We start from the raw sequence: 27,490 nt of genomic DNA, 5'->3' as shown, positions 1-27,490 counted from the left end.
AGGCTATTTAATACAATTTAATGTCATTCTGAGAAGAAGTGGGAAAATAAAGACGGGGAATAAAATGGCATCTGTGTGTTTCACAGAGCACTCATGCACAAACCCTCAGTTTAAGAGGTATGACATTTCTGCCAAGAAAAAGAATAAAACTGGGGCATTTTTTTTTTTATAACCTGTTCCCCACTGCGGTATTTCCTAAATGCTATTAAGTGATCGATTTACACGGCCACATGATGATGTCATCCATAAGAAGGGGAATGCAGATGACAGCAGAATACTGGTGACAGTGACCTTGTTTCAGAATCCTTGGAACCCTGTCAGCTTTGCTTCCAGTATATGGTTTCAAAGAATATACTTTTTGGACAATATCTAGTTACTGGGTAGTGAATTAATAGAGTTAAGGGTTCTGATGCAATTCACATATAGGTCAATTACATGCGCCAACATCTGCTCTGTCAGTGTCATTTGCATATAGCATTCATATGTTAATGATGCCTCTTTTTACTCAAGTAATATATTTTAAAAACAAGATTTGCATATCAGTTTGGATCAGTATATTACAAGCAATTTATCATTTTCTCCTTCTTGTTATGATTTTAAGAACAATATCTTGAGTGATGGCGGCTATATTTGAGCACAGCTCTGATTTATACAAGGAACCCCTTGGTGGGAAAGCTTCCATTCTAAAGCTGCTTAAAGCCTTATAAATCAATAATGACACAGATGGACTGGTGATAATCTATTTAGAATGCCTGATAGCAAATATTGTTGTACAGATGATTAAAGTAGTAACCATTTTAGCAGAGTCCTTCTTCCTCGTGCAAATGGCAAGTTGGAACACACACACAAAAAGTGCTTGCACACTGACTTCACATCAGGCATTCTTCTGGCCGGGTCTGGCTTGCAAAGGGGAAGACATGCCGAGAGGAACAAAGACTTCCCACTCCCGCCAATATAATCATATCAATCCCTGTTTCTTTAACAAAACAGGACCTCTTAATGGAATTGTGTCTTCAGGTGTAAATAGCATTAAAAGATGCTTCTCTTCTCCTCTTTGCCCCGATACAACGCAGAGTGAAAAAATAAAGTGGAGTTTGTCAGAAGTGGCAGCTGCTTGGAATCCTGATAAATATAAGCTCTTATTGATCTGATGGAAATGAAAGATCCCAGTGCTAGGCAGTATTTAGCTTCTTGTCTACGGCGCGTCACCGGTGGCCTTGCACAGGGACAGATTTCCATTCTCATGGCCCGGATTTGATTTCATCTTTAACCTTTGCAGTTGAATTTCCTTGACCTCTGAGTATAGCTGTGATTTCCTGAATTTGTTACATTTTACTTTACATGGTGTCTTTCTCTATTTCTTTTTTTGTTTGTTTGTTTTTTTTGTTTTCTGTGACAGGGAGCAGGGACGTCCCTCTGGCCATCTTTCAGTGCCTGTGTCTTTGCATCTCTTCTGGGCTATTTTCTCAGCAGACTGACAGTCCTTAAGTCAAGAATGCAGTGAAGCTTCTAAGGTAAGTCTTGGTCCAGGCATACTTCCACTTCCTCTACTTCGCTCTGCTGACTGGACACAGATCCAGTCCAAGCAGTCCACTGTGCACCCCAGCCAAGCCTCTCCTGGACACAGGTGGAGGCGCCTGCCCAGTAAGCCCTGGGCTGTGGCCCCAGGTGGCCGGCATTCCTTTATGGGTGGGGAACTTGAGCCAGAAGGGTCATGAAAAACAATGCTATATTTTCTTATGCTATTTCACACCCATACTGTGTTTTCCACTCTGTGGCTTAATTCCTTTCTTAAGTTTTCTCCTGGGATAAAGATGAAGCTTTGGTTCAAGATCCTGAGGTACTATTCACATATTCTGGTTCCAAGAAAGTGCTTGCTGTTATTTTGGCTCATTTTGATACAACCAAATCAAAGTGAAGATTTGAAATAGCTTTTCTGAAAAGCCCAAGCTGAAATCATAAATTATTCTACACCGTGATTCTTTCTGATAGTAAAACCATACCTCTTTGCCTGACATTGCTGAAATGTGAAAAAGGGAAAGTTAAAAATAAAATGAAACATTTAAATCTTGGCTGTTGAGAACCTCACATAGACATCAAGGCCAGTCGATAGAGGCGCCTATCAATTAGACTTCCACAGTTATCATTCACTGGTTTATTAGCAATTGCTCAGGGTTCAGGGTTCCGGGATTAAGAAGATGAAGAGCCAGGGGTGGGGGGAAATGCAAGGAAATACCAACACGTGGAAAGCCAGGTCTCGGGGCTCCGCCATATGTAGGAGGCTGATCATGGTGTCTTTACGGTCTTGTGTGATCCTACGGGAGGAAAATCTCTCCAGCGAGAAGGTTGGAAGTTTTCCCTGGTTTACCCCGTTATTTGAGTCGGAAAGTGTTGATTTCACACCGTGGTGAGTGTTTCCCCGCAGTTTCTTAGTGGGTGTATTTCTTGTTGAGAAAAAGGAGCGTTGAACGTGAGCAGCAGTGGGGTAGTCAGTGGCGAGGCGGGCCTGCGACTTTGGAGAGCTGTAGATGCTCTCTGGGAGCCGGGGCAGTTTAGGAGCTTGAGCCCAGAGCCTGCAGACAGAGCTTCTGGCTGGGTCCCTCTTCCGCGTATTGCAGGCGGGAATGAATTTGGTTCCTTTGCTGCTGGGTTGGGAAAACAAGCCTGCAGTTGCCAGTAAGGTTTGGAATCTGCCTGCCAGATAAGGGAATGTCTGCGAAGACTATTTTCCCTCTTGGGAGGCAAAACACAGATGGGGGAGTTCGGAGTCTTACAGCATTCAGCTGCTACATTGATGGTAGGAATTCTGCCGTTTGGATGCTCAAAGTAGCTGAAGGCCTGCTTTAGCGTCACTGCCTGTCCAGGGCCACAGGTGGGGTGTTGGCAGGATTGGCTGTCAGGAAGGGTGGGGAAGACGTGAGTACACGGGCTTCTTCTGGAACATTCCATATCCTGGGACTTTTTAGGAAGTGGGGGTGAAGTGCAGTCATGCTGGTTACTTTCTTTCCCTTTGGCCCCCTTTGGGATGGGAAGGGAAGCACCGGCTGACTGAATACCCCACATGCTGGAGACTGACCAGGAAGGAGTGTCTAGGGCCTTCCCAGTGATGCCCAGCCATTTCTTAACCTGGGCAGCTGGCACACTGTGGTTAGTCACCGAGACAAGCTGTGGGTTTCCTCAAAGACAAGAAACAATCATAGATGTCCCTGCTGATCTGCAGGAGGGTACATCCAAGAACGTCCTGGAGGAATTTGGTGGTTTGGAGAAGTGTGTCCCATTCACAGGCTCAAGTATTTGAACACTTGGTCACTTGGTGCTGCTGTTTGTGGAGGGTCATGGGCCCTTCAGGAGGTGTGGCCTTGCTGTGGGAAGTACATCACTAGGCCTGGGCTTTGAGAGTTCATAGCCTTGCCCCACTTCCAACTTGTTCTCTCGCTTCCTGTGCCTGCTTGAAGATGTGAGCCCTCAGCTTTCTGCCCCAGCTGCTCCTGCCATGCCTCCCCGCCATGATAAACTCTTTTCCCTCTGGAACTGTGAGCCCCCAAAACTTCTTCCTTCTATAAGTTACTTTTGTCATGGTGTTTTATCACGAAAGCAGAAAGGTAACTAATGCGAGCACCAACCTGGGTATTCGCTCTACACTGTCTATATGTATGCATCTCTGATGAAGCTGAGTTTATAAATTCAACACAGGAACAGATTCAGTAACTAATAATAGTAATAAGACAGAATGGTGGTGGCAGTGGATGGTCATAAGTATCACATAACTATATGGTCTTGTGGACAGAGGACTGCCATATATGAGGTCTGTGGAGTGGCCCATGAGCAGATTGGGAGATTTTTCTACACATTTTGGGATGATTTGGAGGTCATGTGATATGGAAGTAGGATTGAATTAGACTTTATAAATCAGAGCAAATTCTTGTCCTCTGGGGATCAGTAGTGGACAGGTCTCAGGAGTAGACAGGGGGCATGTGGGCATCTCTCTCCCAGTCTCTTGATGAATTTCAGTTCCAGAACACAGGCTCCTGGGGCCCTGGAGGTTGAATCCTCCCCAGGGGTCCGTACTGAGAGGAGCTGGCAATGAGTGGGGTAAGGGAGGACTGATTCAGCCCCAGAGCCATTTCTGAGCACCTGGACTTACAAGCTGGGGAAACTTGTCTCCACTTAATACCCCTGCAGTTTCTGGGAAAGGGCACTTGACTTTACAAAGTCTAATTTTCTTTTTTTATTTTTAATGATGGAAACAAAAAAAAGGACTCTAAAGTGAAGCTTCTGGAAGAACCACGTGTTCTCACCCATCTTGTTTCTATCCTCAAACTTGACCTTGGTCCCTTACATGGCCTTGCATTTCAGAGCTGAGAATCTTTTTTAAAAAACATTTCATTTATTATTTTTATTTTATGTGTATGAGTGTATTGCCTGCATGCGTGTGAGTGCACCCGTGTCGTGCGATGCCTCGGAGGTCAGAAGAGGAGTTAAATACCCCTGGAAATGGAGTTAAGGATGATTTGTAGCCGACATGTGGGTGCTGGGAATTGAACCCAGATCCTCTGCAAGAGCAGTTAGTGCTGTTAACTTACTGAGCTATCTCCCCAGTCCCAGAGCTGAGACTCCTAAGGCACCCTTGTTAACTACATCTTTGGATGTCCACAAAGTACCTTGTGGGCATGAGGTGATTGTAGTTCCAAACTTGCAGAAAGGACTTGATCTTTGACCTCTTGATGATTTTCTTCTTGTCCACAGTGGCTGTCACTTTGAAGGAACAGTGGTCAGTAGCAACCACCAGAGCATGGCTTTCTGAGTGGTCTGAGTCCAAATATCAATATTCTTTAGGATAATAGTTTTATGTACAGAGTAGCATCCAGCCGAGACCAGCACCACTTCTCTGGGTCACACAAGCTTACCCAGTTTTACAGCAACCAGTAGAAACATATCAGAAAGACTTTGCCTGTAATTCCAGAACTCATGATGCTGAGGCAGGAGAATCACAAGTTCAAGGTGTACCTCAGTAACAGAGTAAGTTGAAGGCCAGCCTGGTTAATTTAGTGAGACCCTATTTCAAAATGAAAAGTTAAAAAGTCCAAATGTGGTACACAGTTGCCATGCCAACACTCCAGAGGGTAAGGGAGAAGGGTCATGAGTTCAAGATCAATCTAGACCATTTAGGAAGACTATGTCTCAAAATTCAGAAAAGTAAATAAATAAATCATAAAAATAGCTGGAGGCAAATCTTAGTAGTAGAACACTTTATCTAGCATGTATCTAATCCTCAGGACTACAAAAATTATACCAATAAGATTAAATAAAACACTCATACACATAAAATAAAAATAATAAATAAAATATATTAAAATTTATTTTTAAAAAACCCCACAAAGGCTACAGAAGAGTGGTGTGGGGACAGCCTGACTGACACCCTTTTTATGATTAAATATTTATTTATTTTTATTTTATGTGTATGAGTGTTTTGCCTACAGGGATGTAAGTGCACCCATGTTATGCAATGCCTACAGAGGCCAGAAGAGGGCATTGGATCCCCTGGAACTAGAGTTACAGATGGTTGTTAGTTGCCATGTAGGTGCTGGGAACTGAACCCTGGTCCTCTGCAAGAGCAGCCAGTGCTCTTAACCTCTTATCTTAACTGCTGAGTTAGTTCTCCAGCCTTTGACTGCCATTCTTTCCATTTTTTTTTTTTTCTTTTGAGACGGTATCTCTGCAGCCCTAAGTGGCCTGGAACTTTCTATGTAGACAAGGTTGGCCTCAGTCTTACAGAGATCAGCCTGCTTTTGCTTCCCAAGTGCTGGGGCTAAAGGTGTATGCCACCACACTTGGCCTCTGAGTAGCAGCCTTAAGCACCAATTGCATACAAGTCGAAGACACCTTTGGTAGTTGAACCTCCCATAAACATCAGAAAGTGACTTCATGCTTCATTACAACATGAGTGTCCAAAGAATACTTGTTCCTCAAAGAGGGGAAACATAGAGTCCACGGGTCCATAACCTATCCTTTAGGAACAACCTCTGGACAGAACATGAGGGCCAGGGTCATCCAGAAGAAGAAAATTGTGGTCATAGCCCCTAGGCTCTCCTCTTCACGTAACAGACACTTATGGCTCCCACTACGTTTTGGGGACCTGCCGGGCTCTGGAGACCATGAATATGCTGAACCCAGAGACCAGTCCTGTGAGCTCTGTGGTTCCCTGGTCAGCAGCCTTTCAATGGTGGTAAATCACCCTAGTTCAGTGCTGCAGGGTGGAGGGAAGTGAACGATTGCCATTCCTGTGATAGTCATAAGATGCGCATATGTGTCTAGGGCTTTGTGTCCCATTGGATCTTTGTCAGGACATTTCAAAGCTGTGCTTGATAACTCCTGTGTAGACCTAGAATGAGGTGGGAATCAAGACCTCTTGACTTCTGCTTTGCCCAGGGGAAAAACCAGGGTCTTAGTTCTAGAGAGAAGATAGAGTACAGCTCACTGAAGTCTATGTGTCCTTGGGATTAACTCAAGCCACATGGATCTTCTAGCAAGTGGATCCTGCCACTTAGTTCCATCTTCCAGACTTGGAAATTGAGGTTGAAGAAGTCAAATAGTTTGCCTCAGGTCACACAGCTGGCTGGCAACATTAAAGCCTTAGCTTTTATCATCACTATATCCAAATACGTTGCATAGACAACTTAAAGTAGAAACCGTTTCAGAAGGTTTAGTCCATCGTCACTTGGCTCTATGTGATTGGAGGGAATGTCATGGTGGCAGGAGCATGTAATAGAGAAGAAAAGTTCCTGTCAAGGTGGATGGTAAGTAGAGAGTACAAGACAGGAAGAGGCCGAGGCAGGATAGATACTCCTGTGGATCCACCCCAAGTGACCCACTTTCCTCCAGCTAGACCTTACCTCTGAAGTTTCCATCCCCTCCCAGAGCAGCACCACCAGTAGTGGGCCAATCATTCAAATACATGAGTGTTCCAACACACAGGACAGTTCAGATTCAAATCATAATGGATGGTAAAGCCAGAGTCTGAGCACAGTTCCTGCTGATTTTAGAGCCCAGTCTTTTAGCAGCCACCGGAAACAACATTGGACCACACAATCCAAGTCCTGGCCCACAGGGAGCTCACAACATAGGCGTTGAAGTGGGAAGCAGTGGATAAAGTGAGTGGGGAGAACACACAAGCAGGGAACCAGGTGGGGCTGAGGAGCAGCTGTATTTGGGAGGGCATGGGTAATCGGAGGTGGCTTCCCGAGGAAGAGACAGTGGAGGAGAGAGGTCTGAAGGATATAGAGAAGGAACAGAAAATGAAAGGCCTTGTGATGAGGGGAAATTTGATGTATTGGAGGAAGAGAGTGTAGGCCAGTGTAGCCAGAGTGCTATAAGCTCCAGGAAAGGTGAGCAGGTGGGAGAAGCTCTGTTTAGGTCCATCTTTGTAAGCCATGGTGAGCTTTAGCTTTCAATTATTAATTTATTTACTCTTTGTTTTGTTATGTTTTGCCTTGCAGTGCTATTAAACCCTAGGTACTTGCACATGCTAAACCCACATTCTAGCACTGAGCTACATCCCCGGTCTCCTCTTGTCCCTTTTTGTTGCTTTTAACTAAAGGAGGCATCTTGAGAAACAAGCCGTCCCAAGTGTGGAGATGCTTCCAGCTGACAGAATCAAAATTAGCCTTGTGCTGGCTTCTGGTGGTCTGGTTATTGTGGTCTGGTTCTGATCTGAGCTGGCAGTCAGCCCTTGGGGTGCCACTGCCTTGTGTGTATCAGCAGAACTAGCATGCTGCAGGCAACCCTGTGAGGCCAGGCCAGTGGGGCCTGCTTAGGCAGAGGTGGTTCCTCTGATCCCTGTTCCTTGACAAAGTCCCAGGAGGGGACCCAGGTGGCCTTTAGCTATACACATACCTCTTACCCACTGGAAGGGAAACAGTCTTGTTGAGTTACCTAATACCAAGCAATGTGAGTTTAACAGTGAAGAGTTTCCTTGGTCATGGTCAGGTGTGGTGTTTCACACCTGTCACCCCAGCTTCATTCCTCTCTAGGAGGGACAAGTGGGAGGATGATGAGTTCAGGCAGCCTGAGTTTCACAGTGAAACCCTGTGTCCTGGTTAGCTTTTTGTTGCTGTCATGAAAACTATGACCAAGGGGACTGGAGAGATGGCTCAGTGGTTAAGAGCACTGGCTGTTCTTGCAAAGGACCCGGGTTCTATTCCCAGCACCCGCATGATGGACCGTCTGAAACTCTAGTTCCGGGAGAATCCGATGCCTTCTTCTGACCTCTGCAGGCATTGCACGACAAGGGTACACTTACACATATGCAAGCAAAATACACACATAAAAATTTAAAATTTTTTAAATGACCAAAACAAGTTGTGGGAGGAAAGTGTTTATTTCGTTTTACAGTTTACAGTCCATCATTGAGGGAAGTCAGAACAGGAAATGAAGCAAGGCAGGAACTCAGCAGGGCAGAAACTGGAAGCAGAAAGCACGAAGGAATGAAGATGCTGCCAGCTGGGTGGCCCACGCTCAGCTACCTTTCTTATACAGCCCAGGACCACCTGCCTAGGGATGGCACCACCCACAGTGGGCTGGGCCCTCCTGCGTCAACCAGCAATCAAGAAAATGCCCCACAAACATGCCCTCAGGCCAATCTGATGCAGGAAATTCCTCAATTAAGGCTCCCTCTTTCCAGGTGTGTCAGGTTGACAGCCAAGATCAGCCAGTACACTCTGTTTTAGGAATGTACTCAAGATGACTTAGCACAGTAAAGGTGCTTGCTGCCAAGCTTGATGACCTGAGTGTGATTCCTGGGACCCAAATGGTGGAAAGAACTGACTCCCAAAAGTTATCACTTTGACCTTCACATACACCATCACACACACAGACACACAGAGAGAGACACACACACACACGTGTAATAATCAATTTTTTTAAAGAAATAAAAAATTTTGACAATATTATAATTTAGATCCAGTTTTGCTAGGCAGTGCAGAGCCTGTTGTTAAACAAAACTCCCTTTTCAGGATTCTAGCTCATTCATAGGCCTATCAAACTCTAGGGTTAGGAGAAAGCTTTGCAATCAAATCTACCTTCATCTTATGGGTGAGATGACTGAATCCCAGAGAAGGTAAGGAATTCATCTAGGGTCACACTGCAAATCATTGGCAAACCCCCAGAAGTCCCATGTGTTTTCACCCAGCCTCGTTCTCAGGTGAGTATAGCAGACCACCCTTCATACAGCTCCAGATAGTTTGGGGACCATCTTTGTTTAAAAGGAAGCATCAGTTTGGGTGGGGGTTTGTGTCTTTGCTGCTATAGCTGCCACAGTGCCTTGCACAGTTCCAGTACCTGTGAGTGGTGAGTGATGGTTGATGATGTTTTCAGTGGCTATCTTTCAGGACCAACACTTGTCTTCACTGGAATCTGTTGTGTCTGGTTTAAACAGAACCAATATATAGCACATCTCCCTGTCCTTCTGCAGTTCCTGTCCTTGCCAAACCTGAGCCTACCTGGGACTGATTCTGCTAACCCCCAGGATGTGATTCCTGTGCTTATCTGGGTGTGAGGGTGTGTGTCCCTAAGTATCCCAGGAGTTCCATTTTTGGAACCTTGCTTTGGGCAAGGTGGTCAGTGCTCAGGCCAGCTCAGCCCCAGGAGAGCTGGGATCTGGCCCCAGAGCATGCTCCTGGGGAGGAGACCCAGGCAGGTAAAGGTGTATGTATGGAGACATTTGAGCCAGCCTCCATCCATAACTGACTCTTGTGGGTACGACTGGATTTGTCTAGGTCTTCAGAAAAAAGTTAGAGGGAAAAATGGAGTTATTTCTTTCTTTCTTTCTTGGCAACAACTAGTTTACATCTTCAAAAAAGTTTCTAGAAAAATGGACATCGTGGTTGCCGTGGTTAGCTTTGCTTGTCAATTTGACACACCTGGGAAGAGGGATCCTCAGTTGGGGAATTTCCTCTATAGAGTGGCCTGTGGGCATTTCCGTGAGGCATTTTCTTGATTGTTGAGTGATGTGGGAGGGCCCAGGTCACTGCGGGTGGTGCCACCCCTGGGAAGGTGGTCCTGGGTTGTATAAGAAAGCAGGCTGAGCACAGGCCAGGGGAGCAAGCCAGTAAGCAGTGTTCCTCCATGGTCTCTGCTTTGACTTCCTGTCCTGGCTTCCCTCAGTGATAAACTGTGATCAGAATGTGTACACCAGTAAACCCTTTCCTTCACAAGTTGTTTTTGATCAGTGTTTTACTATAGCAATACAAAACAAACTAAGACAGTGGTGTAGGCCTGTAATCCCAGCAGTTGGGAGGCTGAGAGAGGATTGAGGGCTATAGGCCAGCTTGGGCTGCACAGGAAGACCCTGTTTTGAAAAAGCAAGTAAGTAAGCAAGTACAAACTTTCTGAAAACAGTGTTTCTCTGAACTAGAGCTACAGCCACAGTCTGCACTGGGCACAGGGTCCTACACGCAGAGGCACCCAATAAGGACTGGGCATTGCTGACCCCTCCCACTTGGCAAGGCCACTCAGATCTAGAAACATAGACAGTGAAAGGGGAGGAAAACTGTGAGGGCCACTGGTCCCTCACTGATTGCTGGACATGTGTGCCCCCTACACCCCAACCTCTCTGACACCATGGCCTGCTGGCAGAGCAGGGGCAGCCATAGGAAGCAGGATCTCTGGATGTCACCTTTCTCCGCCACCACAACAACCAATACCCAAGTCATGGAGCATCTGCCTTTCACTGTGGACCATCATTGAGATGATGGGTGGAGCTTGATTCCCATCCCCAGGAGGAGCTTCCTGGGCAATGCTTTACTTCCTCTGAAGCTTTGAGATCCTTATGTGTGGTTGATCCACTTAATTCCCTACTCGTATTTGGAAGGTCTTCCTTGACCTTCCACCAAGGGGACCTGAGCCTTTCTCTGGGCTTCTGCTGAGCTGCTTGTGTCGAATGGGAATAAGGTTAAAGGACAAGATGCTTACTGTCCTGTGTTCCACACTTCCCAGCCCCTGGACTCTGTTCCTTCCTTCAAGGGCCCAGTGAACTCAGCTTCCCTGGAATGAGCCATAAGTCAGAGAGACAGGGAAGTAACCCAGCACCAGGGATGGGGGAGGGGGAGACAACACACCTACCTGAGGAACCTGGGCATTTCCATGCCTGCTGGGCAGGTGTCCAGGTACTTCTAGGAAGTAACATCCAGGTACTTCTAGGAAGAGGCCGGCTTTTGTCCCTCCCTCACTTCCTGTCAGCCCCTGCTCGCTCTATTGGTTTCTGTACAGTCCCTTCATCCGGTCCACATACAACATGGAGTTTCTTGTGTATGTAATATTATTTGTTTTTATTTCTGTAATCTCTTTATTGTTTGCACAACGCTGTCAGACTGTTGCCTGAAAGTCTCACAGGATAATTGCTGAACGCCTGCATAAGTAATTTCTTATGAAATCGGGCCTTGTCTGCATATAAAATTGTTTTTCGTTGCTGCATACATGGACTTCATTATACGGAGGCTGTTTACCGGGGCCGCACCTTCCCCACAGGCCCCGAGAAGGGAGGACCAGACACTTGGGAATAATGAAATACGATCATTATTCTTTTTAGTCATAGGACATTTCTAGAAGGTGACAGGCAGTCAGTCCAAGGCAGTCAGAAAGAGCCAAGGCCTGAACGGGAGGGAGGCGTCTGCCCAGATGAGAGTGTGCGGCTGTCTCTGGGCTGGTACCGCTGAGGGCCGCTCACTCCTCCTGGCTCGCACTGGGCATCTCTTCCGACCACATTTCTGCGATATTAATGGTGTGTGGTAGTGAAAGAAATGTGTTTTATTCTCGAGTCTAACCCTGCTGTTATCAAAGTAACTTCCAGCTTATTAGCGACAAAGGACTTTTCTCCTCTCCGCTGCCCTGTTCGCCAGGGCTTCCTGAATTAAACTGCTGTTTCCTGTCCTTTATATGCATGACCACATCTGGGTAGCCTGCTCACAGCCCCGCTGCTTAATAACAATCACCTTCCCTTTCAGTCTCTGCTGATTGTTTCTAATTCACTCTGACAGATAGTGCCTGACAACTTGCCGGTTTTTCCCTCCCTCCGTGACCTGAAGTTACTCACGGCACTTATATAGTCTGTCATTTTTAATATTTGATTTCATTTTAAGTTATGTGTTTTACTGAGAAGATGAAACAAAAAAAAAGAAGAAGAAGAAGAAGACGACGAAGACGAAGAGGAAGGGGGGGCACGGATAACGGAACATAAATTTAACCCTTCCTGCCAGCCTGCCCTGGGCTGAGGGGGGCTGTGTCTTCTGTCTTCCTGGGGTAGTGAGGGCAAAGGCTACGTTTTCTCTTCTCTTCCTTCTCGTTTTTCTTTCCTTCTTTTTCTCTCTTTTTTATTTTGTTGTGATTTTTTTTTGAAACAGACTCTCTGTAGTCCGGTTAGCCTTGAATTTTTTATCCTCCTGCCTCAGCCTCCCAAGCGCTGGGATGACAGGTGTGTATCAGTACACCTCCCTCAAAACTTCATATATCATAATCTTTACTTTTGATGGTGCTTGGTGAGTTTATTGGGGTTCACAGTGGTGCTTTCTGGTCTGTAAACTGGAATCCTTCCCTTTTGGGGGGTCGCTATGGAGTGATGGTGTGGGAGAGAGACTGGGGGAAGGCTAAGCAGCCAGCTCCATAAAGGTACCAAATGTCCAATGACCAGTTTTTGGGGAACAACTCTCTCCAGGTTTGAGATGGACCATACAGCCTGATACCCTCCAAACAGTGGGACCAGGTGGGCAGCGAGGTTGACATAAATTTCCTTCTGTCATGTTCTCTCTGAACCTGCTTCTCCAAAGGCCTTGAGAGGACAGGCGTCTTTGAAGGCAGGGTGGGTGTCCCCCATCACTTCAGAGTTCATCCTGCCCATGGTGACTGGCTTTGTTTGCCATGAGACAAAAGTGCCTGTGTCTCTCTTGGCCCTTCAGAGGTTGATCACTATGAGGCTGGGCATTAGGTCAGCTTTGCAAATGGCCACCATCAAATAAAGAGGCCTGTTCACCCCAAGACCTCACTTGTGCTGCTTGATGTGTCTGTCCACCCCACTTAGCAGGGCAGCTGAGGAAGTGCAGGGAGGGGGATCTGGGTTAGGTTTTCAACCTCCCCATTGCCTGTGGCTGCCCCTTGTATGGCTCCCATGTGGCTGAGTCCCTCTCAAGCCGGTGAGCTGTCATGGTCACGGGCATACGCCACAGCTCCTCTCCAAGTGTTCCTCTGTCCACCTGGAGCAGTGATGGGACAGAGCCAGGTTTTCTTGGTGACCTTGGGAACATGAGGCTAGCTTCATCCATTTTCTTGCCAGAACAGCCTGACGGGAACTGCGCAGCTAAGGCAGGTTCCTCTGAGAGTCCAGACTTGGACACAGAGAATCAAAATAACTTAAGTCAAGGCTGGAACCCATGCCTGTGGTGTAGACTTTTTAGCTGCACGTCCCAGGCCAAGGCTGAGATGTGAGGTTCGCTGTGGGTCAGCCACTCACAGCCTGATTCTCCCACTGTGGGTTCATTCTCTGAGCCTACACCTTTTGGAGCCTTGGTCCTGCTTGTCTTCCTGGGCACCGAGGGTAAACCGAGGGACTAGATGCCAAATGTAGACCTTTCTCACCAGGCCCCTTTCCTTCTTCCGAATGTGGTAGAAAAGGCAAGGACAAGGTCTCTTCTACTGCTTTTGTGATGATGCTTAGATCTTTTGAAATTATGGTCTTTCTTTGGAGACATACTAATTGAGATTAAATAGGAGGATTGCCCATAAGAAGTCAGGTGGGTACAGACTGTTGCTTTTTCATTCATCACACAGAATCAAGACCTTGAATACAATGGTGAGTGATCCCTCAGATTCAGACCATATGGCGTTTCTTTTACTCACCTGGATGGTCTTTATGGGCCAGGAAAGTAGGTCAGAGGTACAGAAAAGAGGGGAAGAAAGGAAACTTTCTCTCCTTACGTGTAACTTTCCAGGGGACACCAGGTCTTCTCTGGTATGTGTGTGCATGTGACACGGATTGTGGGGAGTCCTTGGCAATGGTGTTGACTCTTACCAGTCAGTCTGATCCTCAATATTTCCCCCAGCCCTGTGAGATGTGAGGCCAGGGGCCTCTAAGAGGGGAGTCCCTGTAGGATTTAGAAGAAGTTCTGCATTGAGATTTAAACTCCAGCAAGGGAAAAATTGCGCTCTTATTTCTCCTCCCAGCAGACCACTGAGTTATCACAGGCTCTTCTCTAAGAGCGAGGAACTGAAGGTTGAAGTTGACGAAATGCTTTGACTTGCTATTTCTCAGTCAGCCTCCATCTACTCTGCAGAGAGTTGGGGCAAACTCTTGGAGCTCTAGGCTGACGTGGAGAAGACCTCCTATGTATTGGTTAACGTTTCCCATCACTGTGGCTCAATGCTGATAGAAACAACTGCCGGGAGGAAGAATTTATTTTCATTTATTTTTATTCAGAGGTTAGGGTTCTCCATGACAGGGAAGGCAGGGTATCTGAAGGGATTGAGTTCCAGGCATGGGAGGCTACTGTTTAGCAAAACAGGAAGCAAAGAGCTTAGGAATTGGAGGTGGGCTATAACCCTCAGATTCCTCCCCTACACCCTATACCAGCTACCAGCTGGGCCCCACGTCTAAAAGGTTCCAAACCCAAACAGCACCACCAGTTGGGGACCAAGTGTTCAAACACATGAGCCCATGTGGATATTTCACATGCACATGGTAACATCTATTTCCTGTTTTATTTTCACCCAGCCTGCAGGGAGCAGGGACATACTCCAGATTTTCTATGAAGGTAGCATAGAAGTATGTTTATCTTTCTAGGTTCATATAGATCTGGAAGACCTTTAGTGGTATCCTTTTTGACCCATTGACCTTTTCCAGAATGCATCCTACGAGTAGGGCTGTAAATCAGTGTGACCCTGTGACTCTCCCTGAGGACTCATTAACAGCTAGGCCTTAGAGGAGGTTGCCTTTAGGAGAGTAAGGCAGATAGTTCTTCAAAACCAATATACAGAGTCCTGCTATTCTCTTTGTCACCAACATAAGCAACAAGGAACTACCAATTCAGAAGAGGGGAGCTATGCAAAATGCCATGTCATAGAAACAGAAGTGACCAGTGTCATTTGAGGGGTAAAAATGGGAGCCATTCTCAGTGCTTAAGAGCACCAGCTGCTCTTGCAGAGAACCTGGGTTCGATTTCCATACCCACACGGCAGCTAATAATCATCTCTAACTCCAGTTCCAGGGGAACCTGATGCCCTTTTCTGACCTCCACGGGCATTGTATGATGGGGTGCACTCACCTACATGCAGGCAATACACTCATACACATAAAAATAATAAAATATTTTTAAATGGGAGCCAGGGGCTGGAGAGATGGCTCAGTGGTTAAGAGCACTGGTTGTTCTTGCAGAGGACCCAGGTTTGAATCCCAGCACCACATGGAGGCTAACAACTGTCCATAATTCCAATTCCAGGGGATCTGATTCCCTCTTCTGTCCTCTGAAGGCTCTGCACAACACAGGTGCACATATACACATGTAGGCATGACACTCATACACATAGAATAAAAATGGGAGCTATCACCTCAAAGGCAAGAGGGGTGATGGGTTCACCAGAGCAAGACGAGTAATTGACTAATATGAAATGGAAGCAGCAATTGCTGCAACTTGCCCTGTGCCAGTCATTTTAAAAAAGGGAAAATTGGGCCTGGAGAGATGACTCAGTGGTTAAGATCTTTGACTGTTCTTGCAGTCAGTTCCAGGTTCAATTCCCAGCACCCACATGGTGGCTAACAACTGTCCATAATTCCAGTTCTGGGGGATTTGACACCCTCTTCTGATGTCCATGGGCATTGCACAACATGGGTGCACTTAGATGCATGCAGGCAAGATGCTCATACACATAAAATGAAAATATTTTTTAAAACGGAAAACCCAAGTGGTTGTATTGCCCAGCAAGAGGAGGTAGCCATAGAGTAGAACCTTGGGGACCAGGAAGAGTCTCCCACATAGACATGGGGAAAGAAGAGAGATGTTGCTTGAAGAAAGCAGGACTTTGTCAGATGTATTTGCGTCTGGAAAAAGATAAGGTCACCTCAGTGAGAACGGACAGGAAACAGTGCAAGTATGGGAATCGGGATTAGAAGGCAGGTTTGGGGAGGGTCAGTAGGGCTGTTTTTGGAACTTGGAATACTGGATGTAGAACAGGCACAAGGGGAATTGGGGGGGTGATGCTTAGAAATGAGAGGTGAGGGGGCAGCTGTGATGAGCATGGATGGATCCAAGCGCCCAGCAGCCAGATTACTTGCTCAGCTGGATCAGGGGGAGAGGGAATGGCTGGCCGTGAACCTCACATTGGCCTTACTCCTGTGCCTGCAGGAAGAGGCGAAATAGGACAGTTCTGATTTTAGGGTGTCCAGCCTGCGGAGCTCCGTTGCTACAGTCTCCCAGTGGTCTTGTGCCAGGGATAAGAGTTGCACACAGCAAATGGATTTTAAAATAATAAGAATGAAGTGATTGCTCTTTAGAAAACAAAAAACACATTTATATTCATCAGGGTTCTGTGCATTTTTCTTTTCACACATACCCAAAAGATGTACTTTGGGTGATACGAGGGGCCGATGTATACCAATGTCAAGAGCACGCAAGGACATCAGAACAATCGGCAGATTCATTAATTCTGCTTATACTTGGGTTCCAAGGGTGGAATGTTAGTTTGTTCAACTCTTTGTGTCCTGCCTTGGTCACAGTGTGAACATGTTGACTAAGCTTGGCTTCCTGGTTGGAGGGTCAAGACCCATGGCTTTTAAACATGCTTATATGAAATCCAAACACTTGCGGTCACTGGCCATCTGAAGTGGAGGCACAACTTATGAAACGAACACGTAATTAGCTTGTTTATTCAGGGTATAAATAGAGTTCATGCATTTAAAAATTTTTCTTCCCGATAAGGACTTTGGCCAGCACTCAGTCTTTAGATAGTCTCTCTCTCTCTCTCTCTCTCTCTCTCTCTCTCTCTCTCTCTCTCTCCATCCCCCTTTCAAGTTTTGCATTTTGCCCCTTTGATATTCTTGTGACAGGATCTTGTTGCATAGTCTAGGTTGACTTTGAATCCACAATCCAATCCACACTTTTCCTGACTCAGTTTCCGGGGTACAGGGCATTTATGCGTACCACCTCACCCTGCTTCACCCCCATCTTTCCTCTTTTCCTCCTTCCTAGCCCTTTACTCTTTTTCTTTCTCCCCCTCTCTCTTTCTCTCTTTCTGTTGTCTGTGTTCCTCATCTCTCCCGCCCTGTTCCTCTCTTCCTTAAGAGGAGGGACTTGCCGGAGCCAGCATGCCTGCTCTGGGAGCAAGACCAGTCTGCATCACTTAGAAAAAGAATTTGAAGGGCTGGAGAGATGGCTCAGGGGTTAAAAACATTGGCTGCTCTTGCAGAAAACCTGGGTTCAATTCCCAGCACCCACATGACAGCTGACAACTGTCTATAACTTCAGTTCCAGGGGCTCTGATGCCCTCTTCTGGCCTCTTTGAACATTGCACGACACGAGTGTATTTACACACAGGCAATACATTCATACACATAAAATAAAAATAAGAAATTAAAAAAAATTGAGACACAGTCTCATGTGGCCTAGCCTCAGATTCACTATGGAGTTGAGGATGACCTCAAACTTTTAATCCCCCTGTCTTTACCTCCAGAGTGTTGGGATAACAGACTTGCAGCACTACACTTGGCTTTATGTGGTGCTGAGGACTGAACTCACGAATCCATACCGGGCACCCACTCTGCCAACTGCACTACATGCCCAGGAGCCCCCTGTATCACCTACTCTGGTGGAGAAAGCTGTCTGTCCAGAGAGGGTACCGTGTGCTTGTGTGTGTCATGACTACCCATGAAACCCATATCACCTCAGACAGACCAGCTACAGCCAGATCCAGCTGCGCAAGACTTGATGTGGATGAGCCCTTCCCTGGCCTTCCACTCATAGCTGGGAGCAGCTCTCCAGCTCCATACCAGTTTTTCCACCTTTCTCCCTATTTTTACCATACCAAGAGCTGCCTGCTCTTATATCTAATAATTTTTTTTTAGGTAACTATGCTTCTTTAAATTAGGTATTATATTTAGCTTTGTCCTAAATAATAATATGTATGAAGTCTCTTGTTCTAGGTGCCAGATAAATGGGTTTTGTTCATGCTAAACATTCACAAAATTATATAACCATGTATGTATTAATTAGATATTTTTTCTGTGCATCACCTGAAGTTACTATGTGTGTCTAACTAGGTGTGCAGAACCCTTAGGAATCATTATGTTCTCCTAACTGGAATACTTGTGTCCTGCCAGGATCTCAGGCTAGAGGCCAAGTTATCCCCAGAGCCACCACTTCCCACTACTCTGAGGATGCTTCATTGCCCCCAGCCCTGGAAAGCCCTTTTCTGTTCTCACAGCCCTCCCTCAGAGCCCCCAGTGGTCACACATGCTGTGGACCCCTGCAGGACCACGCTTTATGACTCCTCTTCTTTCTAGCTTGCCACTGTTTTGGGTTCATTTTTTTAGTCAGACTCTTGCCACACAGTCCAGACTGGCCTTGACTCACGATCCTGCTACCTCAGCCTCCTCAGTGCTGGGATTATATGGGTGTATGCCACCTTGCCTAGCTAGACTGCAAGACTCCTGAGAGTAGATAGCCTATTCTGCGCCAGCCAAAGTGCCTCACTGACCAAACCAGCAGTCAATCTCACTGTCATCTATCATTGTTTATGTATATACCTAACTGTCATCTGTGTGTCTATGTCTGTGTCTGTCACCTGTGTTTCCATAGAGTTGTAGATGTACCTATCTATCACTTATCTATTACCTATAGTATCTATAATCTATCTCCTGTAGCATCTATAATCTATGTATCTATTACCTATAATATCTATCTATCTACCTATCATCTATTTATCTATTTATCATCATCTATCTATCTGTTACCTATAGCACCTATCAATCTATCATCTATCTATGACTTATAGCATCTATCAATCTATTACCTATCTGTTACCCATAGTATCTATTTAATCCTCTATTACCTATAGCATCTATCAATCTATCATCTATTACCTATAGTATCTATCTGTCATCTATCTAGTATCTATAGCATCTATCATCTATCTATCTGTCTCTCTATTTATCATCTATCTATCTATCTATCTATCTATCTATCTATCTATGTATCTATCTATCTATCTATCTGTCTATCTATCTATCTATCTATCTATCTATCATCTATCTATATCTATCATCTTCTATCTATTACCTATAGTATCTATCATCTAGCTCTAATTTTATCATCTATCTACCTCCTATCAATCTATCTACTGATCACCTGTCATCCGTCCATCTTTCTACTTACAAGGGGCATCTAACATCCTCGTCAGAGGAAGCAGGTATAAATCCATAGACAGTGAAACAAGAAACTCATCAGTAGGGACAGATGTCATAGGATCATTAAAATGGGGAAGGCAGTACTCTGAGGCAGAAGGACCTTGGGCTGAGATAGAGTGGCTGGGAATGCTCCTCTGGGGAGATGATATTGGGTGTGCCCACCCTGAGTGAGGCTGTGCCTGTACAGAGGACATAGCCTATGCGAAGGCCCTGAGTCAGATACAGGCTGGATGTATTTGAGTTGTAGATAGAAAATTTATACAAAAGGATGAAGTTTGTTTCTAGCTTTAATGAGTTTTTATTTTTTTCCATTTCTCATTTCCTGGAAGTTTTTCCTTATAAGCAATTTGACCTCTGACCTTTGAAAGGCTCCATGTCAAAGGCCTTCTACTGGGGAAGCTAGGAAGCAGCTCCATGCTATACCGCAGGGGTTAGAGGGCTGAGGGATGCTTACCTCATGATGAAGCCAGTGCTGACATGCTAATATTTCATTTTAATCTTGAGTGCCAGGTTACTTTCCAAATGAAGTGTCTTGGGCAAGGCTCTAACTTACATGAAATAAAAGAGTTTAATGCTAATTAAATATCATCTGACTACTGAAGTCATATTTATTGATGGCCTAAAAGAGCAGCAGTGCCGTGGGCTGGGAGCTGGTCTCCACTAACAATGCACCTTTGTTCCTGAGGCCTTCTTCATGTCACATGTGTGTACCACACATGATGATGCCATGATGGGATGGGAACATGGGGGGACAGATCACCTTTTTTCTAAAAAACACTATTTTTGGATTTTATTATTTATTTTTATTTTATGTATCTGAGTGTTTTGCCTGCGTGTATGTTAATGCACCTGTGTTGCACAGTGAATGCCCGGGGAGGCCAGAAGAAGGCATCAGATCCCCTGGACTTGGAGTTACAGATGGTTTTGAGCCATCATGTGGGTTCTGGGAACTGAACCGGGTCTTCTCCAAGAGAAGCCAGTGTTTTTAACCCCTGAGCCATCTCTCCAGCCCCTGGACACTTGTCCCTGGGGGGACAGAGCATCTTTAATGTGCATCTGATTCAGGAGGCCTGAGTGGGGCCCATGCCCTCTGTGAAGCCACTCTGGGGAAGTAGTAGGCTGTCCCAGTGTAAGAGGGTAGTGGAATGAGATAGACCATGTGGGCAAACTCTGACCTTCCTCTTGGAACCAATCACCCGGGCCAGTGGCATGTGCCACTATGAGGAGTGTCCATTATGAGTCTCAACTCCCATCTCTTCTCCTTTCTCTCTGTCCCAGTCCTTCTGGTTGCTTCCACTTGTCCCTGCTTTGGTGACCACACTCCCAGACTATGAACACTGATCCTTGTGGTCATTAGTATTTTGGTGCTGGGTTTGACCTTCTTTCTTCTACCATTTTCTTCCCTGGGTTGTCTGAAGCTCGTGCCTGGAGTCCTGATCCATACTTTGGGTGACTGGCTCTAGGATAGTGTCTGTTCTTCCCTCTTCCTCCCATCCCTCTGGGATCCACAGATGCTTGTTGAGATGGTATGAGGAGGCCCACATTTCTTCCCTCTCTGAATGAGATTCTTACATGTGGCAGGCCTGGCTTGGGCAGTCACATGTGTATGTTGAACTGGTGCAGTAGAGACTGGAGTATGAAGTCACATTCGTCCCGTGTAGCTCCCTCTTCTGTTTGAGGCGGCTTTTCCTGATCAGACTTTGTTTTCCTCTCAGCATCGTCAGCACCAGAATGGTATCAGTGAGGACTATAATACTCTGGTATCTACAGGGAAGGACAAGTGCCTTTTCCCATCTGCGAACAGAGTTGGGACCACTGGGGACATCACCCTGATGGTTGCCCATGAGAAAGCAGATCTAATGTTGCTGCGGTGTCCAGCTTTTTGTTCAAGCAAAGACAGGGATTTACGTTTTCACATGAAATGTTCACAAGTTCATGGCTCCATGTATTTTTCCCGTGAGTCAAACTGAGCATGCAGCCTCTAGCGCGCTCCCACTATTGGACTGACCCTGATGTGGCTCCCAGCCTTCAGGAAAGCCAGTTCTTACTGGCCAGCTTGTATGCAGCCCACCTATAATTAGCATCTGAAATTTCTAAATGAAATTGGGTAAATTTAGCAAACTTACTGTGAAGTGCTACCCAATCTTCTTCCTCCAACTGTCCAGGCAGACTCCCGAGCTACCTCGCTAGCTTTTGCATTTGCAACCCAAGCCTCTCCTACGAGCTGTCTGGCAGCCACGCAGACATCCCATTTATGTGATCCATAATGAGTTTATTAGTGTCTCACTGTCTTGTGGCTATTAAGTTTTATCAGTTTCAGATTCAAGAGCCCAAGGTTAAATTTTCAATAGAGTTTTTGCAAAGTTTAAGTGGGATTAAGATTGTTAAAAATAATTCCAAATGGTGGAACCACATATCCAGTTCACTGGGCTCATTTCTGCCCACTAAAGGATTTTGATCTCTTATTTATAAGTTCAACATTTCTTTGAGTTACAGAATGGCAGCATGGGGCTTACATTTTATGTTAGCGTCAAGGCTTATACTGCTCTGCCTGTGCTGGGCTTGGCACTGCCACTGTCCCAGGGTATGGTGTGGCTGTGTGCTGCTTTGACCTGGTAAACAGACAGTTTAAAGGAAGAGAAAAAAAATGTTGCCATACATTATGAAGGAATGAATTACGATACAATTTTCTACCCGGTTCCATAAGATAAGCAGGCTGTTCTCTGAAAATATGTGCGTGTGTAATTGAATATTATTTACCTGGATCTCTTCTATAATTCTTGAGCAATTTTTTTAATACCAGGAAACCAATTCAGGACTTTCTTCAGTGGCTGCAATCACAATAAAGTGGTTCTACTTTTAGGTTAAGAGAAAAACCCCGTAATAGGCTGAGCTGCTATTATGGAAAGTTTATTATTATTGGTATATGAGTTAGCTGGGGGTTTAAGCACAGAGCTGTTGGATAATTTAGCTAGCTCCTGGATCCAATTAAAAAAAAATCTATGTTGTGTCCACAGTGGGGGGGACGGCCATAGCTGAGGAACCAGTAGCCCATCAACGGTGACACACCTGTGGCATTCTCTCAGCTAGAGAGACACAGTTTGGGATGTGGAATGCTCTAAATCCTCTCATTACAGCCTTAGAGAAGACAGACACTTCAAGCGGCTCCCCATTTATCTGAGATTACCAGTTAAACTCCTTAAAAAGCAAATGCTCTGCATTCACTAGATGGGCGGTGGGGGATATTTGAGTGTTCTTCACCAATGGCGACGGTGCGACTTTGATTAGGGGAATGCTCCACTTTTCGGGGAGACCCTTGCTAACTTGATTTATGACCCCAGGTGGGTGGCGTCTGGGCTGGGGCATTGTGTATATTTCCCCAACCGTTGTACCTGGTATCAGTAAAGGTACATTTAAGGATATTTGAAATAAAACTCCAGGGTGTTTTTGTTCTTTGGGGAAGCAATGCACCATAAACATTTTGAACATGAGCCAACAGCTCTCCCCGACTGTGACTGCAAATTACTGTAGTATGTATAGATTGCTGGTGGGACACTATTTGAGGAAACCTGTATTTTATAGAATGTCACTTTTATGTGTGATCCAGATGAGAGAGAGAGAGAGAGGAAGAAAACTAATTTAGACGGAAGACAATATTCTCTCAAATGTGGATTATGAAAAAAAATATATTTACTAAAAACTCCGCTCTGAGTATGGTTTTTTATTTAATCATTATTACATCAATCATTAATATCAATACTTAATAGCAAGCTGATAATGTAGCCAGTAGGTGAAACAGCTATTAAAAAGTGTAAAAAAATGATTAATCGGGTACGGGGGGTATTAATGGTCTCCAATTATTTAATGATAAGTACATATTTTTGAAAGTGTTTGTTTTTAATAATCGACTGGAATATTAGTTTGCAAAAACGTAATTGCTTCTTAATTTCACATCTTCACTTCTTTGTGCCGGGTACAAAGGTAGGATATTTCTGTAGTTATTGTTTGTAGCACTCCGTGTAAAAAATCACGTTCATTTCAAGAAGCTGTTACAGTATTGATTCTGGTAAAGACTTCCATTAACTGACCAATCTAAATCTCATAAGTGATGTCAGGATAGTTATGCATTCTCCTGGTTCAACTATTCTGCCATTATGTTAGAACGCAAGCAGTATCTGAATATGGCTGTTAAATTATTTCTAAATACCCAACCAGAACAGCTTAACAGTCCTGCAGTTGGAGACTGACACAAAAATGACAATCTGCCACCTCTTTGTTTTTTAAATATTAACGTTGTATTGGGATAGCATTTTTGGAGTAAAAACCTGTGGCACGAGAGGATAAGTGATATAAACAAAGGCAGCTGGGCTTCATGAAATAATGGGACAATAAGGCCCTTGCAGCCGCTTTCATCACTCCAGTATGTTAATTAGCATTCTGTTGTGGCCGCAACACCGAAAACATGTAATCTGTATTGGTGTACAGTACAGCTGTGAACACGCATTCTTTTTTGTGAGTCCCTGGAGTTAGCCTTGCCATTGGCATATGCATTTGGGCCAAAAGTCAAGCCATCACCACTAAAATAGCACACACTATAGCAGCAAAATGTCATTTGTCTTTTCTTCTTTTTTTTTTTTCTTCCCTCAATGCCACATGCTCTCCAGTGATGTAATCCAGTCTCACTGCATCTGCCTCTCTGCTCTCTATTTGTGTAGGAGGATGGGGGGGGTGGGGTGTTGTCAGATAGCAGGATGGCTTAAAAGACCCTGGTCTCCAAAGGCCAAGTTGGAAATGCAAAGCTTTCTCTTTGCACTAGTTTGTTGAAATCTGTATATATGTAAGCGTATAAACATACCATATCTATGCATGTGTGTACTCAGTTTTTGTAAATGCATAGATCTTAGTTAAGTGTCATGGAGCCTGCTGGGGAAAGGCCAGTCATTGGTGACATCAAGCAAGACCTACAGAAAAATAGACCTAAGGAATGGATTCTCAGGAAACTTTTACCGGTTACCTGCAGAGTATGGCTCATCACCTTCCTTCACCTAATACCCACTTGGAGTGGAATCTGTTCTTCCCATTTTACAGCTGGAGAAGCTAAGACTGAACCTGGGTCAAAGATGGTTTCTCCATGCGGTGTTTATGGGCCAGGTCTTCCAGGCAGAGGCAATGGAAGCAGCTGTCCAGTTTGAGGGAAGAGACAGTGGCAGGGAGCAGAAGCAGTGAGGGGCTGGGTGGGGACTGAGGAATATTTCTTTGCTCACAGGTGGTACTGTAGGAACTCTGGGATCTTCCTGATGCCAGCTTTGGAAGCCTGGCATGATTCTGGAGAAGACAGTTTCAACAATACTATCACATGGGCTGCATCGGGCAGCCAAGCTCTGCTTAGATTTTACCTGCTAGAGTTTGGCATGAAAAGCAAAAATGGCTCCTCTTCAATTCTCCTCTTTTCTCATTCAATCATCATGAGTGTGCATGCACAGCACATGTGCAAAGGTGTGCAAGCACCATCTCCCCAGACACCGTACACACCCATTCTTGCTCATAAAGCCCTGATCCCTTTGCAAAACAATTTTTGATCAACAATTAGATTTTCTGGTTCTTTAAATTTGTTTTCTATTCAGATTGGGATCATCTGGTAGCTTAAAACTTTCCTAACATGTCAGTTTCTCTCTGTTTTCCCCATCTGAAGCTGACAGCACCTAAAGAGATTAAAAACAGAATAAAAAAAGGAAAAGAATCCAAAAACCAAAACAACAAAACCCACCTACGTGCGAAGTCACTTTCAGATACCTTAAAGCAAAATACTTGCTTCTTTCTGAAAGATGAGAATAGATATTTACCTTTAGAGTTTTCTTTATATTTTATATACACCTCAAACTAGGTTGGAAAATTACCCCTACCACACAGAGCAAACAGCACATGGGTCACTGTGCTGATCCAAGGGTCACTGTGCTGACCCAATTTGGTTCTTTTTTTTTTTTTTTTTTTGAGAAATTATTGTCTGAGGATTTGGTGACAAGTGTGGGAGTGTGGGTTTCCACCAGGGAGTGGCTAGGTTAAAGGTCAGTAACACTTGCTTTTTTAAAAAAAAGCCCTAGCAGAACAGAACTCTTGCCAGGCCCTTGGGCCCTCTAAGACATTCCTTTGGCCTTCCCCTGGTGAGTCTGACACTGAGACTTCAGATCCTGTGATTCTCCTTTCCTAGAAATTCACACCCCTTCCATTGGTTAATGGCTCTTTAAATATTGAAATGCTTGGAAAAACAAAACAAAATAAAATAAAGCTCAGCCTGTCAAAGAAATAAGAACAACAGCAACAAAAATGTTGGTATCTCTTAGAATTTGTCTTCCTGGTTGTAAAAGTATATAATTAATAGGAGAATTTTCCTCCAGATGTGGCTATACTATAATAGAGCCTTATAAACGCTACAGAAAGAAAAATTGCTGGGAAGGAAGGCGGCCTCAATGAGAGCACACCTGGGCCTGACAAAGATTGCATTTAGGGACTGCTGTGCTATCAGACGCAGAGAAAGACCAAGTCCAGGGAGCAGCTGGAGAGAAAGCCCCGCAAATCTGCATGCAAATAGCAGCACATTGTTAACTTAATCAGATGCCAGGAAAAGATGTGCCAGAACGCCTAGGATGATGTACGCACACGCGGAGGGAGAGCCGCGCTGCTTTGGGGCAGCGATGGGCGCTGGGGTGGGCCCGCGCCGAGCAAGGTGCGGGCCGCCCAGCCCCCGCTGCCATCCTGTGCCACACAGTGCCCCATCGCTCTTTGGAAAGACAGAAGCCATTGACTATAGTTCGGGGGGATGGAAGCCTTACTTATTTATTTATTTTTTAAATTGCGATATAGGTACGGGCATTATTTTGCCTGACTCCGTAACTTCAACTAAATAATATTTCTGCTTAAATATCCGGATGCATGAAGATAAGAAATACTGCCCTGGAGTGTATAAAGAAATTTTTTTCATTACAAAAAGGAGAGGAGGAGAGGGAGAGACGAGAGAGAGAGAGAGAGAGAGAGAGAGAGAGAGAGAGAGAGAGACTGTCTATAGACTGGAGTGCCAAAGTATAAATATATACCTTGAGAAAGAAGTGGGAGACACCTGTTATTTATATTTTATATTAATAGCAATGGAAATATATATTTTAAATCCCCCCCCATCTTTTAGTCTAGCGCCATAAAAAATAAAAAGTAATACTATTTAATCACCCACAGCTTAATAGTGCCTTAGTTGTTTACTGCCACGGCACTAATTGCTCTGTGCTAATGTGTTTTTCTGTGATATCCAGTAGTGCTAAGAGAACAGAGATCTATAACCAATTAAATATAGTGTTTTTTATGTTAAAAATATATCTGGGGAGGCTAGAAGAGGAACAGAAGCCGCCCTTGAGCAAGGCGCGTTGGCACCGCGTCGGCGCCCAGCAGAAGGTACCCACACTGCCTCTTTTGCGCAAAGACAAAGGGGGTAAAATTTTTTGGCAAAGAAACAAATCCAAAGAAAACACAACAAACTGAGTGTTTCCTGTTTTTTTGCCCACCTCCTGCAACTCCTCGGGCTGTTTCTGGCCTCTCTCCGCAGCGGGAAGAGGTGGGTCTTGGAGCCAGGGCCAGGGGGAGCGACAGGGCCACTCCGAGCCCCGCAGGTCCTGCGCTGGAGGGAGGCTGGCCTCCAGCCCGCCTGGGCGCCGCGGCCGCGAGCCGCAGGAGCGCCCCATTCACACGCGGGCAGCCCCGGGCACAGGGTTAATTGTGGATCATTGTTGGTTCCAAAAGGAGCCGGACGCTGGGGACCCGGCCGCGCGGGCTCGGCTCTCGCAGGGAGCAAGGAGATGGGGGAAAATGGGACATGATAATAACATTCATCCACATTGCCAAGCACCGTTGGAGTGACGAGGAATGCCCTAGAAAGCCGCCCAGGCCCGGGCTGTCTGCGGACCAGCTCCGGGTACACGCGCGCGAGGCTGCCCGGCGGCCCGTCGCCTGCGTTTCTCTGGCTCTGCGCCCGGTGGCACCCGGTGGCGAGGCGACCGCGCGGCCCCG

The 27,490-nt window shown here is 45.4% G+C and overlaps 1 protein-coding gene across 6 annotated transcripts in view; it reads left to right on the top strand.

The window, feature by feature from the left end:
* The window catches only part of Znf536 (zinc finger protein 536), a 487,581-nt gene that overhangs the window by 124,286 nt on the left and 335,805 nt on the right, over positions 1-27,490 (top strand). The window contains exon 1 of one of the 6 annotated variants that reach the window (XM_017800244.1): positions 1,461-1,514. The exons of the other annotated variants lie outside the window; for them this stretch is intronic. The gene's annotated coding sequence lies outside the window, so the exon portion shown is untranslated. Of the gene's footprint in view, positions 1-1,460; positions 1,515-27,490 lie in introns of those variants that run through there. 6 annotated transcript variants of the gene reach the window in all.

This window comes from Nannospalax galili, unplaced genomic scaffold (assembly GCF_000622305.1).
Source record: "Nannospalax galili isolate Female #2095 unplaced genomic scaffold, S.galili_v1.0 scaffold1231, whole genome shotgun sequence".
Lineage (NCBI taxonomy): Eukaryota > Metazoa > Chordata > Mammalia > Rodentia > Spalacidae > Nannospalax > Nannospalax galili.
The sequence above is the reverse complement of the archived record's forward strand: the minus strand, read 5'-3'. Positions and strand labels throughout refer to the sequence as shown.